This window comes from Neophocaena asiaeorientalis, unplaced genomic scaffold (assembly GCF_003031525.2).
Source record: "Neophocaena asiaeorientalis asiaeorientalis breed wild unplaced genomic scaffold, Neophocaena_asiaeorientalis_V1.1 scaffold612, whole genome shotgun sequence".
Taxonomy (NCBI): Eukaryota; Metazoa; Chordata; class Mammalia; order Artiodactyla; family Phocoenidae; genus Neophocaena; species Neophocaena asiaeorientalis.
The window spans coordinates 1,492,544-1,510,586 of NW_020171815.1; the positions used below are offsets into that span (position 1 = coordinate 1,492,544).

The 18,043-nt window shown below is 33.5% G+C and overlaps 1 protein-coding gene and 1 non-coding gene across 2 annotated transcripts in view; both read left to right on the forward strand.

Moving 5' to 3' along the window:
* The window catches only part of LOC112394249 (protein PTHB1), a gene marked incomplete at its 3' end in the record, with an annotated part of 222,556 nt that overhangs the window by 122,226 nt on the left and 82,287 nt on the right, over nucleotides 1–18,043 (forward strand). The gene's annotated exons all lie outside the window — the stretch shown is intronic.
* On the forward strand, nucleotides 9,986–10,113 carry LOC112394500 (U6atac minor spliceosomal RNA). Its single transcript, XR_003002151.1, has one exon. It is a non-coding gene; the product is annotated as a U6atac minor spliceosomal RNA (small nuclear RNA).

The following is an 18,043-nucleotide window of genomic DNA, read 5'->3' on the forward strand; positions in this document are numbered from 1 at the left end:
TCCCCCTCTCCCCGTTATTGTTCGTAATGTGGCTTTCATCCCTCCAGTTTGTGTTTGTGCTTTTCAAACAAAGAAAAAATTATGTTTCTTTCATTTCATTGATACAGTAGTAGCTGTTTGTCTGATTTCTTCATTTATTTTCATAGAAAGTTCTTGCTATGGATTTTAATGCTTTTTGCTTATGTTCCAGTCTCCCTCATCTCTATCTCTTTTACTTTACTTGCAATTTCTGCACAAAGGTCCTTTGTTCATTACTTTGCAATTATTGCTTATTTTTAAAATGATGGCAGCAATTTACTTAAGAATCATGTGGGAAGTGATGGGAGAGAGTAATGAACTCGGACCACCTGAGTCTTTTACCTTCTCATTGTGTTTAATTTCTCCGTTGCCCTGGTGGTCCATCTCCCTCAGTTTTCAGGGTTTGAGAGGTGGATGAGTCTATCAGAAGTCCCTCTGTATCTCCAGTCACAGGCTGTTGGTGTTAAAAATCAGTGGCTGCTCCTTGTCCTCTTATCTTCATTGGTTAGGAAGCTAGCTGATTGATAAATGTATCTTATACGTCTAATGTATCTTTCTATTTTTAAAAAAATTTTATTGAAATATAGTTGATTTACAATGTTGTGTTAGTTTCAGGTGTAAGGAAAAGTGAATCCGTTATATATATGTATATTATATATATTTTATATATATTCTTTTTTAAGATATTTTTCCTTTATAGGTTATTAAAAGATTTTTTTGAATTTTATTTATTTTTTTATATAACAGGTTCTTATTAGTTATCTATTTTATACATATTAGTGTATATATGTCAATCCCAATCTCCCAATTCATCCCACCACCACCACCCCCGCCCATTACAAGATATTGAGTAAAGTTCCTTATGCTATCCAGTAGGTCCTTGTTGGTTATCATTACTGTGGTTTTCTATATTCCATTTCCTGCATTCCACCTGTACCCTTAGATCTCATTATGTTTGTCTAGGGCCTAACTCTGTATACCTCTGTGCTTGAGGTCTGAGAAGCATGTGTCAGCTCTTGGCATCCTATCTTATTATAGTACAGAATTTAAAATGTTCAGCCTCAATAAAACAGATAAACAACCAGGACCTACTGTATAGCACAGGGAACTCTATTTAATAGCTTGTAGTAGTCTATAATGGAAAAGAATCTGAAAAAGAATAGACATAAATATATATATGTGTATAACTGAATCACTTTGCTGTATACCTAGAACATTGTAAATCAGCTGTACTTCAATAAAAATAAATAAATAAGATGTTCGGCCTCCAAATTTGCTGATTGTGACTGTAGTGATGTCCTTCTTCAGTTTCCCCCTTTTTTGATTGGGGCACTGTTTGTTATTGTCATACTTTCTGCTGTTTTTTGGTGAGTTTTGAGGGGTTTTGCTGTGCCGTCTTTGGCTGGAAGTCATTTTTTTTTTTTTTTAATCAGTTGATGTTTATTGTTGCTGGGGAGAGAATTATGGAAAACTTGATTTTTGTTGTGTTGTAGGTAACTAGTTCTTTGTGTGTGGTTGCTTGAAGAATGTTTTTCATTTTTTTTCTGTAAATGCCACATTTGTCACTATATATTTGTATGACATTATTTTCCTTGATTTAGTTGGGAACGTGGTGGATTTAATCTGTTTAGACTATTTGTTTGGCTGCTGAAGAAAGCTTCCTTATATTGCATGTTTGATTATTCTTTCAGTTCTGTTTGATATAGTCCATCCTTCAGGGAAATGAATATTGTTTGGTTGGCTATTTATTTTCTGTTCCCCATGTCCACTATGTTCTTCTTCATAATTTTTATTTCTTTGTCATTTTTCTTCCTGTTTTCTGGGAGAGTGTCCGAATTTTGTGTTCTGTATCAGTGCTTCCACAGCATTTTCTCTGTCTACCATTGGAGATTCTTTTAGCCTACTGAAGTGATATCTTTCTCCCTTCCGCATGCCTCCCTCCTCCTGCATCTTCGCTATTATTAACCAGTGTAGTACATGGCAGGCTATAATTCCCATGATGTACTTGTGCCAGGTATGTCTTACCTTGAAACCTGGTTTTAGTGTTTATTTTGGGATTCTATCTCTGAGCATATAATATGCTACTATTAATTTCTGTCCTTTACTTAGCCAGTTGTTTTATAGAATTTGTTACCTCTGTATGGATATAGATAGTGTATAGAGGCCAAGGGCAGTGGCAGAAGTGGGAAAGGTTCCAATGGGTAGGGATAAAATACCTTGCTTCCATAATAGGTCAGGTTTGAGTAGAAAAAGATGTCAGCATAGTTTTATGGTTCCTATGGAACCTGGGTTTCTGAACCAGATTAGGGTAGGTGTTGAGATTAGGGAAGAAGAATAAAACATCTTCCTACCTTTGTTCAGTTGGTCTCTATGAAGTGAAGCTGGGGTGTGGCATAAGCTAAAGCTGCGTTTTTGGCTTTATCTACCTGATAATTGGTCTAAATTTCTTTTAGGTTCTGAACTTACAGTTTATGGGATTGTTTTCTACACTTTCCTCCCTTTTTCCAGTGATTTCATGTCTGTGTCTTTGTCTCTTTTCAACTCCTGCGTGGCTATTTTAGTTAGCTATTGGAGAGACTGCATGAGGACTGTTGCCATATTGAATCGAACATTTCAGAAGAGCCTTAGGATCATATCATTAAATTGCAGAGAAAAATCTAGTTGGAAATTAGATTTGAATACTACTGAATTTAGGGATTCTTTTGGAGAAATTGGCTTTTTTCCAGTTCTGACTAGCATTTAATTTCCAAAAATAATTTTGGTTCAGGCTAGAGATTGCGCAGAATAGTGAGTTTTTTGGGAAAAAAATTAAAAAATAAAATGGCAACCTTTTTAGAAAGATATGGTCCTTGAAATGTGGCTGAGCTCTAAATTTTACACAGAATATATCACTGTCTTTAATAATTGGGTATCCCACTGTACTTTCTGACTGGTTCATATTTGGTCTTGATTCGTGCAGTGTTCATTATAGATGAATTCTAGATCAATTGAAAGAATTTGCATACCCTCATAAAGTATAACATAGTGGGTTTTGACATAATTTGATTGTTTTCCTAATCTTCCATTTTTCTCACCATAATGTAGCATTTGTATTCTTTTGGTGAGTTTTAGAAATTTTGTAGTTGATTGTAATTGGTGCTTTTGGCATTGTAATTAAATTAAGCTTAATTTAACTCATTTTACTGTGATGAAGCTTACTGATTTTCAGTGTTTTCACTATTAGTTTTTCCTGAGAAGTCTAATTCCTTCCCCTATTTTTTATTTGCTTGTTTACTGTTTGTTTTGTTTTGCTTTTTCCTTTTATTTGGGAAGTAAAAAATATCTTTTCTGTATTAATAGTGATAAATCAGTTTTCAAGAAACCCATTGCAACTTAAGTGGCATAAGATGATAATTGGGTTGTTAACCAGAAATATTAATATTATATATTATGTGATAAATAAATATAAATATAAATAGGGCAAGAGAACCCCTATCAGAAAAGCGGAGTTTCAGTTTGGGACATGGTGGGCCTGCTAGTGTAATACAATAGATTATAACTTAATGTAAGGAGATATGGGGGAAGGAAGAGAAGGAAGAACAGAATTTATCATATTTGTTTTTTTTTTCTTTCTCTTATTGTTGATACCTCAGTAACCATGATTTAGACAAATTGTTTATGTCAATTCTATTGAAAAATTTTGGGAGTAAAATGAATTGCTTTACTTTTGATGGTCATCATTAATTGTATGCATATACAGTATTTCTATTGTGTATGGTCAAGGTCTTTAAAGAGGTGATTTCTAGATTTTATGTTGATTGGATTTTATATCATTTGAACAAGAATTGTGCTTGTAAAGTCCTTATAACCATGTAGCTAAACCATGGTTGACCTATGGCCTATCAATATGCTGCTTTATGAACTGTAGTATTGCTCCTTAGATAAGTATTTTATTCACATGGAAAAGACTTGCAGTAATCTTATAAATAAATTAAAAAGCCATACCTTTATTGTTATTTATCAGTTTAGGTTATAATCCTTAGAAAAACTTTCCTTATGAAAGTTAGAAATCTTTTGCTGTGATCTCATGTTTTCATTATCATTTTATTTTTTATGTAGTAATGTAAAACACAGCATCCTCCATTCTCATGAAAAGTTTAATAGTAATTACAGTTGCAGATTGTTTGACTTCGGTACATTCCATAGCAAATCTGTTTAATTTGTCTGCCAGAGGTTTTAGAAACACTCTACAGCCAAAGATAAGGAGTTGCACTTAGAATGCTAGTTGGGTTTATTCTTTTGTGTTTTATAAATTAAATGTTTTAATGGTAGAATTCGTCTTATTACCATGTATTTCCACTGCAAAATTTCTTTAGACATACTGTCATTGAGGCTGTGAACTTCTCTTAAAAGGAAGTGCTCAGTCTCAAAAAAAATAATCTATATGGAAAAGCCTTGTGTTTTGGTTTCTGATTCTCTGTCCCATACTGATATGAGAGTTAATTTCATAGTGGATGAGGGGGCTGGCAGAGGAGTTAGTTGTTCAATAGAGTGGTAGCAGCAGAAAAGTGTTTTGCTTTTCACTAGTTAGGGTGAGTTTTGTCTTTTAATAAATGCATAGCTCCTTGGCCCTTTGGTCTTGGAGATTATTTGTATCAGGTTGGTGACTTTGCTTTCATCTTTCTTGGAAATACGTGCATCTTTCTTGGAAATATATAATTTTACATTTTCCCTCCTCACTTGAAATACTCTGGTTTCAAAGATAGAATGAGGCTTTAAATTTATTTCTAAATTATTAAAAAATATTTATATTTCCAAGATAAAAAGTTACATTTTCTAAGTTGCTTACTGGAGAATATAAAAGAGAAACAAAGTTATTTTTGGGGGTAATATTAGGTTATATTCTGCTACTAATAACTTTGGAACTTTTAATGAACTTAGTTCTTTTAACTCGTTAACCGGTATATGGTCTATACTTTTGAACTAGCAATGGAGTGCATATCTGGGATATTGCCAAAATAAAAAAGGGTGTATGTAAATATATAAATCTTACTCTATAAGCTAAAGTTGGATGCCTTAAAATTAGAATCAACTGTTATCTGAAAGGAAATACAAGAATATAGCAGTACATATTTATTGCCTGGTGTGTACTGGCATCGTTGTATCATTAGGCTCTTAAATTCTAAAAAGAACTACGTTAGTAACTCATTCAAAACTTCTGAAGTGTTTAATAGTTTAGAAATCTTCACTAACTCCCTACATCTTTAAAAAACAGATTGGGGAGAGTGATGGTGCATTACTTCAAGAGACTGGAATACTAAATAAAATTACCAAAAAAAGGGCTTGAAAAATATAATATAGTCAAGCAATCATGTTATCATTTAAGTCCTCTTTATAACTTTAACTTGAAACTGGTAAGTAAATGAAATTTTGCCTGCTAAAATAGGGCTTTATCTCTCAATTATCTGACCTCCGTGACACACGGAATCTATCACTGAATAGACAGGAGGGTTCCCACATATTCTAAAATGGGGATCTGTATTCAGTGGTTTTCCTGCCTGTAGATAAAGTCTACTAACTTTTGTTCACTGAAATGCAGTTTACTATTTAAAATAAGTGTAAAATAGAAACAGAGTTACTACCTGCTTTATTGATACGCTAAAAAGAGAAAGATTCAGGTGCCCATATAATTTGTTTTGAGTGTGTAATACTTAAAACCATAGAGAAAACTGTACTAATTCAAAGTTAAAGTGTTTTTGTTTTAATTAAGTAGGTGACAGAATGCCATTATTGAATGTTAACTCATTAATGTAGAACATATGTTCTAATTAGAACTTATGTTCAAATCTTGATAAGCCTTGGCTATGTGAAAACTTTGCTTAGTGCAGAAAGATTTATTATACTTTTTCCCCTTGTAGTTCATCAAAAAGTCATCTTTAACTTTCCAATGTTTTTAGAGTGAGAGTATTTTAATATTTGTAGATAGCATGTATTACATATTATGAAGATGTTTTAGAGCATACATTGATTGTCTAATTAGTAATGTGTTTTTTCACCATAACACTGTTCCAAGAGTCCATATGATAAAAATAACTAATATTTATTTCACTTACTATGTACCAGGCAGTATTCTAAGTGCTTTATACATAGTAATTTATTTAATTCTTCTAAGAATTGCTATTATTATTAATATTATTACCATTCCCATTTTATAGGTGATAAAACTGAGGCATAGAAAAATCAGTAATATGCCGGAGCTCATAATCAAACATGTAAACAACTAATTATAGCATAAATGGGTTAATGTTCCAACATAGAAAAGCGGAAAGTGATAGGGCCCTTCAGAGTATTTAGTCTACCATGCTACTAGAAGTCAAAGTCCCAACTCTTTTTGTTTCTACTGAAAAACTCTCATACCTTTCTTTTCTCTAGAACAATTGCTTCCCTTTCATATTAGTGCTATCCAATATTCAATCTAATGACAGTATATTGTTGGAAATTAAAATGATAAACATTTGAAAAACCAGAAGGTAGAAGCCTAAAACAAAAGTGATTACTTTTGGAGTGTGGGACTGAGGGGTGGAAGAATCTGGATATGTTCTTTAAATAACATTTAGGAAGCCTAAGGTATTCTGAAAATCAACTTCAGTCTTTGGAAAAACAGTGATGCTGCCAAGGCTCTTTCATTTAAATCTAAAATAGTTTAGATGTATTAATATAGATATAAATATTTTGGAATGAATAAAATGAAAGATAAATTATTAAGTATTTTAATTAAGAAGAAGAGCGTAGAAAATTATTCCTTTTTTCTTTTTATTTAAAAGAAAAGTTATGGTTTGTAAATTAGAAATTACTAGTATTCACTTATCAAAATACAATGAAAAAAATAATACCTTTTATCTCTCACTTATACTTATTTCCAACAGCAAATTTCTCTCTTCTTATCCCATCTTGTTACCTTCGTATTTCAAATGAGTAGGAACAGTTCATTATTAATTGAACATTTAAAAATTTTTCTTGGAAGGAAAATTATTCTGATTTGGACCATATAACAATTTACCTTTAGCAATGAATTTTGCAATAACTCTGAACGTTTAGGAGTATAAAAATTCTACATTTCCCTTCTTTTAAAAAAAACTTTGTTAATGATGGAGAAAGCATATATGACATCTTTCAAGATCTGTAGTTGGAAAAAAAATTCTCTACTTTGCAAAGCCTCAGCTATGCCCATACTGTGTGAATGCAGCATGGAGCTAGTGTGTGAGTGATCAAGCAGCAGGAACAATTTCTATGGAAACAATATTCAGAGTACTTAAAGTTCAGCAGAAAAATATGAAAAATTAAAACACAATCACATTGGGAGTAATGGGCAGATGGAGATAAAAAAGTTATCTTGCCGCTTTTTAAAATTTCTACAGGCTTCCAGATGGTAGGAAATGCTTTGTTCTTCCCTCCTGCCCATCTGTTGTTCTTTAGTGTAACTGACATCACCACAACTACTGCAACCATTAAAGCATCACCATATAAAAATGGCAAAATTTAGAACGTATTGCATAGTTTTATGGAAAGAAGATTACAAGAATCAAAGTTATAGTTTGTTGAAAGATTTGCTATTTTATTTTTTGTTTTTTGGTGTGTGTGGCATAGTGATATGATAGAAGTAATGCCCAGGAATGATGTACTCTAAGATTAGAACAAATTTCCCATATTTGAGGTGGTGTAGAAAAATTTTCATGATTTAGAATTAAACATAGGGATTTCTTTATGTATCATTGAAATGAATTACTTTTTAAGTAAAGTATATAGTGTATGTGATCCACTAAACCTATGCATTTGTTTTATTTCTTTTTTCCCCAGACTATTAGTCTCTGCCAGAAATGGATATGTATTACTGTTTTCTACACAAAAATTACTTTAAAGAAAATAGTTATAATAATAATTATTTGTGCCAGTTTCAGTCCAGCAAATATTTAACTTGTAGTTTAAAAAAAGTTAAGCAAAATAAATTTCTATTTAAATACCAAAATATTATAAAATAATTTTTATTTATTGGTGTTTGCCTAAAGGCAGATCTCATAAATTTTATTTGTTGCTTTTTTGCCACTTTTATCAGACAGAATTTGTGTTTGCTATAATAGAATTTAGATAGTGAATTCTTTACTCTTAATCAACAAATTCATATCCTTAGAGTAACTTTGGATTGATTATTCATCTTAATTCTTTCCTTTTTTACTCCTTAATTACTTATGTCTAAAAACTAGTCTTTATGAAAAATTAAATGAAGTTTTGTTAAAATTAGAATAATTCTTGTCTAGGTTACTTTTGCCCATTTTTAAGTGCTATAATTTAAAAATACTTTAGAAAAATCAAGCAATAGTTATGTGTTGCTTTTAAGGAGATTCTTGTCACCTTTCTTGTGTTATTCCCCCCCAATACATATCTTTCTTCCAGCTTGTATATATTTCATGAGAATTCATATTTATTTTGAAAAAGTCTTTCAAGATTATGTCACATTTGAGTTCAGGAAATCCAGTTTTGACTAGAAGTATTGCTTTACCTTTAGCAATATGAAAATGAATTAATACAGTACCTTGAGTTTTGGCAAACTCATCTTTAAGCCATTTGAACCTCCCAAGTGATACTCAGATATGTAGTGAAATTCACTAGTTCCTAGAAGCCCAGTGAGTCTACAATGTTTGGTTTCTTAAAAACAAGCTAAACTGAATAGCAGTATTAGGTGAGTTTCATTCAGAATGCCATGTAGCACAGAAACAAGTCATTTGTCTTCCAGTGTGAATTCTAATACGTCTTAGTTCCCCAATCTAGGCTCTTTCTGTGGCTAGGACTGGGGTCCTATGATGTGTAGTCTTTAGGGACACTTTAGTTTCAAGTCTGGGGAGAATACCTTCTCCAGCTGAGATTTTTCTCTGGGGAGTTGGCTTACAGAATGGGCATCTCAGAGACTAGAATAGTGGTTATTAGGAGTGAGGGAGATGGAGTGATTCTGGTCAAATGGCACAAGGCTTCAGTTATAAGATTAATCAGCTCTGGGGATCTAATGTACAGCATGGTGACTATAGTTAATAATATTGTGTTGTATACTTGAAATTTGCCAAGAGAGTAGACCTTAAGCATTCTTATCACACACACACACACACACACACACACAATGGCAGCCATGTAAGGTGATGTATGTGTTAAATCTGGTTGTGATAATCATTTCATGAAGTGTATGTATGTCAGATCATCCCATTGTATACTTTAAATATATACAATTTTATTTGTCAATTATACTTCAATAAAACTGAAAAAAAAAAGAATGGGCATTTCTTCTTTTCACATAGGGACCACCCTGTTCAGTTTCTTCAAGCATGGCAGTTGGTATTCAATGAACATTGGTTGAATGACTGACTGACTAAAGGGATTAATGAAGCAATTGAAAACGAGTGACTCAGTTAGAAGGGACAAAGGCATACTGCTTCACAGCCTGAACGCTTTGCCTATGGGAAATTTAAAAAATATTAAGTTTGGCTGCTTAAAAATTTTTTTTTGACCATAATGCATTTGTTATAGGAGTGGATTAAAACTATGGCCTGAAAAAAGTGTTTTCAATTTTGTGGAAATTTAGTCTCAGTAATCCTGTCTTCCCTTCTGTGGATGATGGGAATTTGTTTATGGAACATTTATTTGTTTGTTCAGGTCAAACATTTTATTAACCTTTTTTATTCTGTCAGACATAGATGAATAACTCATGAAGAGTCTTAGATCCATATTCCATGCAGGGCATAATTGTGATTTGAATTCCTTATATGCATAGTTATTTATTATGCTAATGAGTATGCCTGTACTGTTAACTTTAGGTTGTAGAAAAGAAATTTTAAAAGAATTATGGTTTTATTGGCATTGACTTTATTTTATGTCAGCAGTCATGAGTTCATGTATTTTTATGTACAAAGTGTCTCATACCACTTCATAGAAAGCATATTTAGTGTTGTATGAAAGGAGAGGTTAGCACTCCCCTTGACAAGGATGGAAGAGGCCTTCAGGCCTAGCAACACGCATATGGTTAAGAAAGCATATTTAATTATCTTCTAATGGATTATGTCAAAATTTCTTTCTCTTACATATTTTACATGGAAATATTTTATATTCTTATCAAACTCATATATGTATGTATCAGTACTGGCCACTTGAAATATATAATTATAAGAGAGTGAAAATAGAACGGGTTATACCAGCAAAAATTTTTTGATAATCAGAAATTACACAACACTCTGATGCTCTTTGGGAGAAACCTCAGGTTTTTTTTCTTTAAAAAAATTCAACTTTATTGAGGTATAATTTACATATAATTAAATTCACCCACTGTAAGTGTTCATTGAGTTTTTTAATTTTTAATTTTTTCTTCCAGTTTTCTTGAGATATAATTGACATAGAGCATTGTATAAGTTTAAGGTGTATAGCATAATGATTTGACTCACATCTATCATGAAATGATTATCACAATAAGTTTAGTGAACATCTATCATCTTATATGCATAAAAATTAAAGAAATAGAAAAATTTTTTCTTGTGATGACAATTCTTAGGATTTACTCTCTTAACAACTTTCATATAAAATATAGAGCAGTGTTCATTATATTTGTCTTGTTGTACATTACATCTGCAGTACTTATTCATCCTATAACTGGAATTTTGTACCTTTTGACTTTTTTCATCCAATGATGAAATAGGCAAGCAGAGGACTCATGGGCAAAAGAAAAAAGGGATCTGTAATTTGTCACAAGAGAGGAGATGAGTCAATGTAGGTCAGAGTATATTTCTACCTAGGCACTGAACAACTTCATACCTTATAATGCAAACTTCTATTGTTTCTATTGAAATATTATTTATTATTTTTTTGGCCATGCTGCACAGCATGTGGGATCTTAGTTCCCCAACCAGGGATTGAACCCTCGCACCCTGCAGTGGAAGCACGGAGTGTTAACCACTGGACTGCCAGGGAAACCCGTGAAATATTGTTTCTTCAGGTCATATAATACCATCTAGGAAACAGTGTTAAGTAAAGAAAATTTACAATAAAATACACTGTCTTGTAGGATAGCAAAGACTGAGTGCCGTGTATTATCTATGTTTTTTTCCATTTTCTCTTTTCTGTGTTTAAATAATATTGTGTCTTGTTTAACCAATAGATAAAAACCTATGTCTGTAGACCACTGGGCCATTGTGATTCATATACTTTTAATTTCTGTAATTATTAATGAGTAATATACTTAATCCCCCCCAATAGCTACTTTTATTCTCTGTTAAGTACATCACCTTTTGTTTCTGGGAGACTTAAGTTTTTTCCTATATGAAGAGATTGAACAAACTTTTATGTGTGGCTTCAATGTAACTGCTAGAAATATTTTTATGCTACTTCATTTCTCAGTGGAGCATGAGTTACATTGCCCTAATGTTGGGGGTGTATTAAAGACATTTTCTCCCTTTCTTTCTGAGTGGCCTGAAACCTATGAACTAAAAGCACAGAAGCAGCAGACTGTGAATCTTAGTTTAATATATATATTTTTAGAAGCCACTACAGGTAAATTATTTATTCTGTATTATACGAGGCTGTTTAACTTTGATCTGGCCAGCTAGTAGCAATAAGACTACTTCTAAATATCTTTCCATTTGGAGATGTTTACTATTGTCATCAACAGCAATCCCCTCCCCTCCCACACACAAAACACTTTCATGTATGTATGTATATATGTATGTACATATTCACATTTTTATCTTTCCTCCCCTTCACATTTGGTGGGATGTGTGTGGCTTTCTGGAGAGGGGAGGGAGAAGCAGGCCTTGGCTGGAGGCTGCTATTGATTTAAGGCAGTGGGCATTAATGGGCAGCATCTGCCCTCTCACTTTCAGTAATGCAGCTGACCCTTTTAGCTGTTGGATACCCGAGCTGTAAGTGGCAACTTTAATGTGATACCTTCGAGTTATGTCCTTACTAAGTAAATCACATTTAGAAGCTTTTATGTTATCATAGTCATGCTTGTTTTAAAAAAGCCTAAACATGATGAACATTAAAAATGAATTTATATTCATGAAGCAAAATTTGATTTTCTAGGTAATTACCTATTCATCTAAAAACTCAGATGGTTGCTTTTAGTGTTCATCGATGTAAATGACACAATAAAAAAAGAAAGCTATTCTGTGATACTCTGTGCTTTATTTCAAATGATTTTCTTGATGATACATTTATTTTGTCCAAGACTTTTTCAAATAGTCTCTTCTTTCCTAAGTAGAGTTTGCTGTAGATGGAAATAACTTAATATGTCTATTGTTAGAATGAGACCAGTATAATCTTTTAGTCTTTTATTTAGGTACCACCTGAGTGGGCATATTGAATATTTGAAATATGGTTGTAGATTAAAGGATATACAAAGATGTTATGTAATCTACCTTTAAAGCAAGTAGTGTTGGGATTTGTACTTAAGTGATGTTGGATCTAAAGTCGAATCAAAGAGGCAGAAGTTCAGAGAGGTTTGTTTCTCCCTAATTAATAAGAGAGAGAGATGAATTGCCATTGATTTTTAAGAGTAAAATTCTTAACCATGATGGAGGATTTCCCCATATTTTTCTACTCATATCATTCTCTTAATGTTATTCATACACAGCTTTTGTTATTTAATTTTAGGTTTGAAATGGGAAATGATCAAAAAGCATTTTTATAATGGAAGCTTAAAGATTACAGACTATATAGTTAAATTTTTATTGTTTAAAAATGCAATAAAGTGGGCAAAATTAAGAAATATATATTTTAAAAGGACCAAAATTTTATGTGATACCTAAATTTTAACCATTAGTTTTGCTTTTACTTCTTTTTTTTTTTGGCCACACTGTGCAGAATGTGGGCTCTTAGTTCCCTGACCAGGGATCAAACCCGTGCCCCATGCATTGAGAGTGAGGAGGCTTAACCACTGGACTGCCAGGGAAGGCCCATTATATCCTTGTGGCTTACTTATTTTATACATAATAGTTAGCTCCTCTTAATCACCTACCCCATCTTGCCCTTCCCCCATTCTTCTCCTCACTGGTAACCACTAATTAGTTCTCTGTATCTGAGAGTTTGTTTCTGTTTTGTTATATTCATTCATTTGTTTTATTTTTCAGATTCTACATAAGTGGTAACATACAGTATTTGTCTCTTTGTTTTGAATTTTATTTAATTTATTTTTTTTTATATAGCAAGTTCTTATTAGTCATCAATTTCTTTTTTTTTTTTGTGATACGTGGGCCTCTCACTGTTGTGGCCTCTCCCGTTGTGGAGCACAGGCTCCGGACGCGTAGGTTCACGGGCCCAGCTGCTCTGCGGCATGTGGGATCTTCCCGGACCAGGGCATGAACCCGTGTCCCCTGCATTGGCAGGTGGACTCTCAACCACTGTGGCACCAGGGAAACCCTTAGTCATCAATTTTATACACATCAGTGTATATATGTCAATCCCAATCGCCCAATTTATCACACCACCATCCCCACCCGCTGCTGCTTTCCCCGCTTGGTGACCATAGGACTGTTCTCTACATCTGTGTCTCTGTTTCTGCCCTGCAAACTGGTTCATCTGTACCATTTTCCTAGGTTCCACATATATGCGTTAATATACGATATTTGTTTTTCTCTTTCTGACTCACTTCACTCTGTATGACAGTCTCTGGATCCATCCACGTCTCAAAAAATGAACCAATTTTGCTCCTTTTTATGGCTGAGTAATATTCCATTGTATATATGTACCACATCTTCTTTTTCCATTCGTCTGTCAATGCGCATGTAGGTTGCTTCCATGACCTGGCTATTGTAAATTGTGCTGCAGTGAACATTGGGGTGCATGTGTCTTTTTGAATTATGGTTTTCTCTGGGTATATGCCCAGTAGTGGGCTTGCTGGATCATCTGGTAATTCTATTTTTAGTTTTTTAAGGAACCTCCATACTGTTCTCCATAGTGGCTGTATCATTTTACATTCCCACCAACAGTGCAAGAGGGTTCCCTTTTCTCCACTCCTCTCCAGCATTTGTTGTTCGTAGATTTTCTGATGATGTTCATTCTAACTGGTGTGAGGTGAAGTATAGTATCATGTCATCAGCAAACAGTGACACCTTTACTTCTTCTTTTCCAGTTTGGCTTCCTTTCATTTCTTTTTCTTCTCTGATTGCCATGGCTAGGACTTCCAAAACTATGTTGAATAATAGTGGTGAGAGTGGACATCCTTGTTTTGTTCCTGATCTTAGAGGAAATGCTTTCAGTTTTTCACCATTGAGAATGATGTTTGCTGTGGGTTTGTCATATATGGCCTTTATTATGTTGAGGTATGTTCCCTATATGCCCACTTTCTGGAGAGTTTTTATCATAAATGGGTGTTGAATTTTGTCAAAAGCTTTTTCTATATCGAGGTGATAATATGGTATTTATTCTTCAATTTGTTAATATGGTGTATCACAGTGATTGATTTGCGTATATTGAAGAATCCTTGCATCTCTGGGATAAATCCCACTTGGTCATGGTGTATGATCCTTTTAATGTGTTGTTGGATTCTGAGGTCCTCCTATGTTGGGTGCATATATATTTATAATTGTTATATCTTCTTCTTGGATTGATCCCTTGATCTTTATGTAGTGTCCTTCCTTGTTTCTTGTGACATTCTTTATTTTAAAGTCTATTTTTTCTTATATGAATATTGCTACTCCAGCTTTCTTTTGATTTCCATTTGCATGGAATATCTTTTTCCATCCCCTCACTTTCAGTCTGTATGTGTCTCTAGGTCTGAAGTGGGTCTCTTGTAGACAGCATATATATGGGTCTTGTTTTTGTATCCATTTAGTGAGTCTGTGCCATTTGTTTGGAGCATTTAATCCATTCATGTTTAAGATCATTATCTATATGTATGTTCCTATCACCATTTTCTTAATTGTTTTGGGTTTGTTTTTGTAGGTCCTTTTCTTCTCTTTTGTTTCCCACTTAGAGAAGTTCCTTTACCATTTGTTATAGAGCTGGTTTGGTGGTGCTGAATCCTCTTAGCTTTTGCTTGTCTGTTAAGCTTTCAATTTCTCCATCGAATCTGAATGAGATCCTTGCCGGGTAGAGTAATCTTTGTTGTAGGTTCTTGCCTTTCATCACTTTAAGTATATCATGCCACTCCCTCTGGCTTGTAGAGTTTGTGCTAAGAAATCAGCTGTTAACCTTATGGGAATTCCCTTGTGTGTTATTTGTCGTTTTTTCCTTGCTGCTTTCAATAATTTTTCTTTGTCTTTATTTTTTTCCAGTTTGATTACTGTGTGTCTCGGCATGTTTCTCCTTGGGTTTATACTGTATGGGACTTTCTGTGCTTCCTGGACTTGGGTGGCTAATTCCTTTCCCATGTTAGGGAAGTTTTCGACTATAATCTCTTCAAATATTTTCTCGGGTCCTTTCTCTCTTTTCCTTCTGGGTCCCCTATAATGCAAATGTTGTTGCATTTAATGTTGTCCCAGCAGTCTCTTAGGCTTTCTTCATTTCTTTTCATTCCTTTTTCTTTATTCTGTTCTTCAGTTGTGAATTCCGCCATTCTGTCTTCCAGGTCACTTATCCGTTCTTCTGCCTCAGTTATTCTGCTATTGATTCCTTCTAGTGTATTTTTCATTTCAGTTATTGTATTGTTCATCTCTGTTTGTTTGTTCTTTAATTCTTTTAGGTCTTTGTTAAACATTTCTTGCATCTTCTTGATCTTTGCCTCCATTCTTTTTCCGAGGTCCTGGATCATCTTCAGTATCATTTTTCTGAATTCTTTTTCTGGAAGATTGCCTATCTTCACTTCACTTAGTTGTTTTTCTGGGGTTTTATCTTGTTCCTTCATCTTGTCCCTATCCCTCTGCCTTTTCATCTTGTCTGTCTTTCTGTGAATGTGGTTTTTGTTCCACAGGCTGCAGGATTGTAGTTCTTCTTGCTTCTGCTGTCTGCCCTCTGGTGGATGAGACAATCTAAGAGGCTTGAGCAAGTTTTCTGCTTTTACTTCTTAATTACATTTCTAATATTTCCTTGTCTTTTTGAATGTCTACATTTTCCTCCAGCACTTACAAGTTAAAAAGGAAAGTCTAGGGCTTCCCTGGTGGCGCAGTGGTTGAGAGTCCGAGTCTAGACTTTCTATTTCAGAAGACACTGACTTTGAAGAAAATATGTGAGTATTTAAAACCTGTAGTAGGCAGAGAAATGAAGAAAAAAATTTCTGGAAATACATTGCAATGTGATTTAATCACCACACCAATAAATGTTTAACCATACTGTTGACAAAATAGCCCAAAAAATATTATTATTAGTGACTCTTGATAGTAGCTGTCTGAACATACCTTGGAATTGATGGGTACTTATAAATTATAGAACTGTGGAAAATATTATATACCATATATAAAAAATACTATATCATCAGAATTTAATTTGTGACTAGATGAAATTTGATAAAATTTTATTGATATTATAAACAAATGTGACACCCAATTAATTTAAAGCAATTATTATTCAGAAATTGCATTATTTGGCATGCTTTCATTTTGGGTTTGTAATTTGGTAAATCTTTAAGTTGGAATGATCACTTGCTTTGTTGAGATTTTGGTAATCTAAAAAGAGCAAGATGGGACTCCTACTTAAATTAGACATCTGACCCAAACTTAGCAGTTCTCTCAGCTTGCCAGGGAAAACACTTGATGGTTTCACTACTTTCTTCCGTCATCTTGAGAGATTCTACCCCATTTTTCTCCTCCATTGACTAACCTTTGACTTCCCAAACCTGCATTTCTTTCCAACAGGGGTGAATAAAACACTCTTGGTATGTGAAGATTAAAGGTCTATGGACCCTGAAGGTACCCTAAAGCAAATTTGTTCAGAATTAATTTTTTACCTCCAATTGTGGTTTTTTTAGAATAGGAAACCAGATAGAATTCAACAGTGTATCTTGAATCTTAGAACTTAGTACTTTTGTTACAAACAACAGGAAAAAAAAAAAAAAGAGAAAAAGACCAAGTGCCAGTAACATTTACTCTTCAAAGGAAAGTTTTTGTCTTTCTGTGCCTGGTTATCTTCAAGTGTTGCAGAATGAGAAAGAAAATTTCAGTGGAAGTATACTTCAGCCTCGGATATAGAAAAGACCTTTAAAAAGAGTCATTGTTGACATGAAAGGGAAAACATACTGATTTTCTGGGATGTAAGCCTTAGAAAACAAGCCAGAGTAAAAGAACACGTAGAAATGAAAAACTTATGATTCTAGGAGATGACCTGTTGTGAATTATTTCAGAATTCAGTGGATATCTCAGTTGGTTGAGTTTTCTCCTATGAATCCTTGCTCCTATGAACGTACTGAGTAGGCATCGGCTTTGTTTTAGTGTGAAACAATCATTGCAACGAATATCACTGTTCTGAATACATAAACCAGTTGTGTTAGAACATACTGTAAAGTATGTACTTGTGAAGGGCAAAATGTGTGTATATGACTAAAGAATGTAAAGAAGTATTTCTCTAAGAAATTGTAACTATTGATTGGTCTTTAGGCATAGGTGACTTGGCTTACGGATTTCAGAATCTAAAACTAGTAGATGCATTTTACTAATTACACTTAGGTGATTCTGGCAACAGATATAGTAATCTGGAAGTGACAGAGGAGTTAAGAAGCAGAGAAGCAAGAAGGAATAGATCCTTTCTTAGGCATATGCTTTCTACCTTTTTGTAAAATACAGTGTGCAACAAAATACGTGTTTCACAATACTACCGATGCAGCTGACTCCTGGAATTCAGTTGGTTGTGTTCTATTTAGGAACAGAAGCAGTTAAAAACAGGCATTTGATAATATATTTAGTAAGTTCTAGTTGGGTTGGCAAAATAGTACATTCAAAATCATGAAAGGATGCTTCTCTTTATTTTTTATTTATTTTTTAAAAAATATTTTTAAAATTAATTTTTATTGGAGTATGGTTGCTTTGCAATGTTTTGTTAATTTCTGCTGTACAACAAAGTGAATCAGCTATACATATACATATAT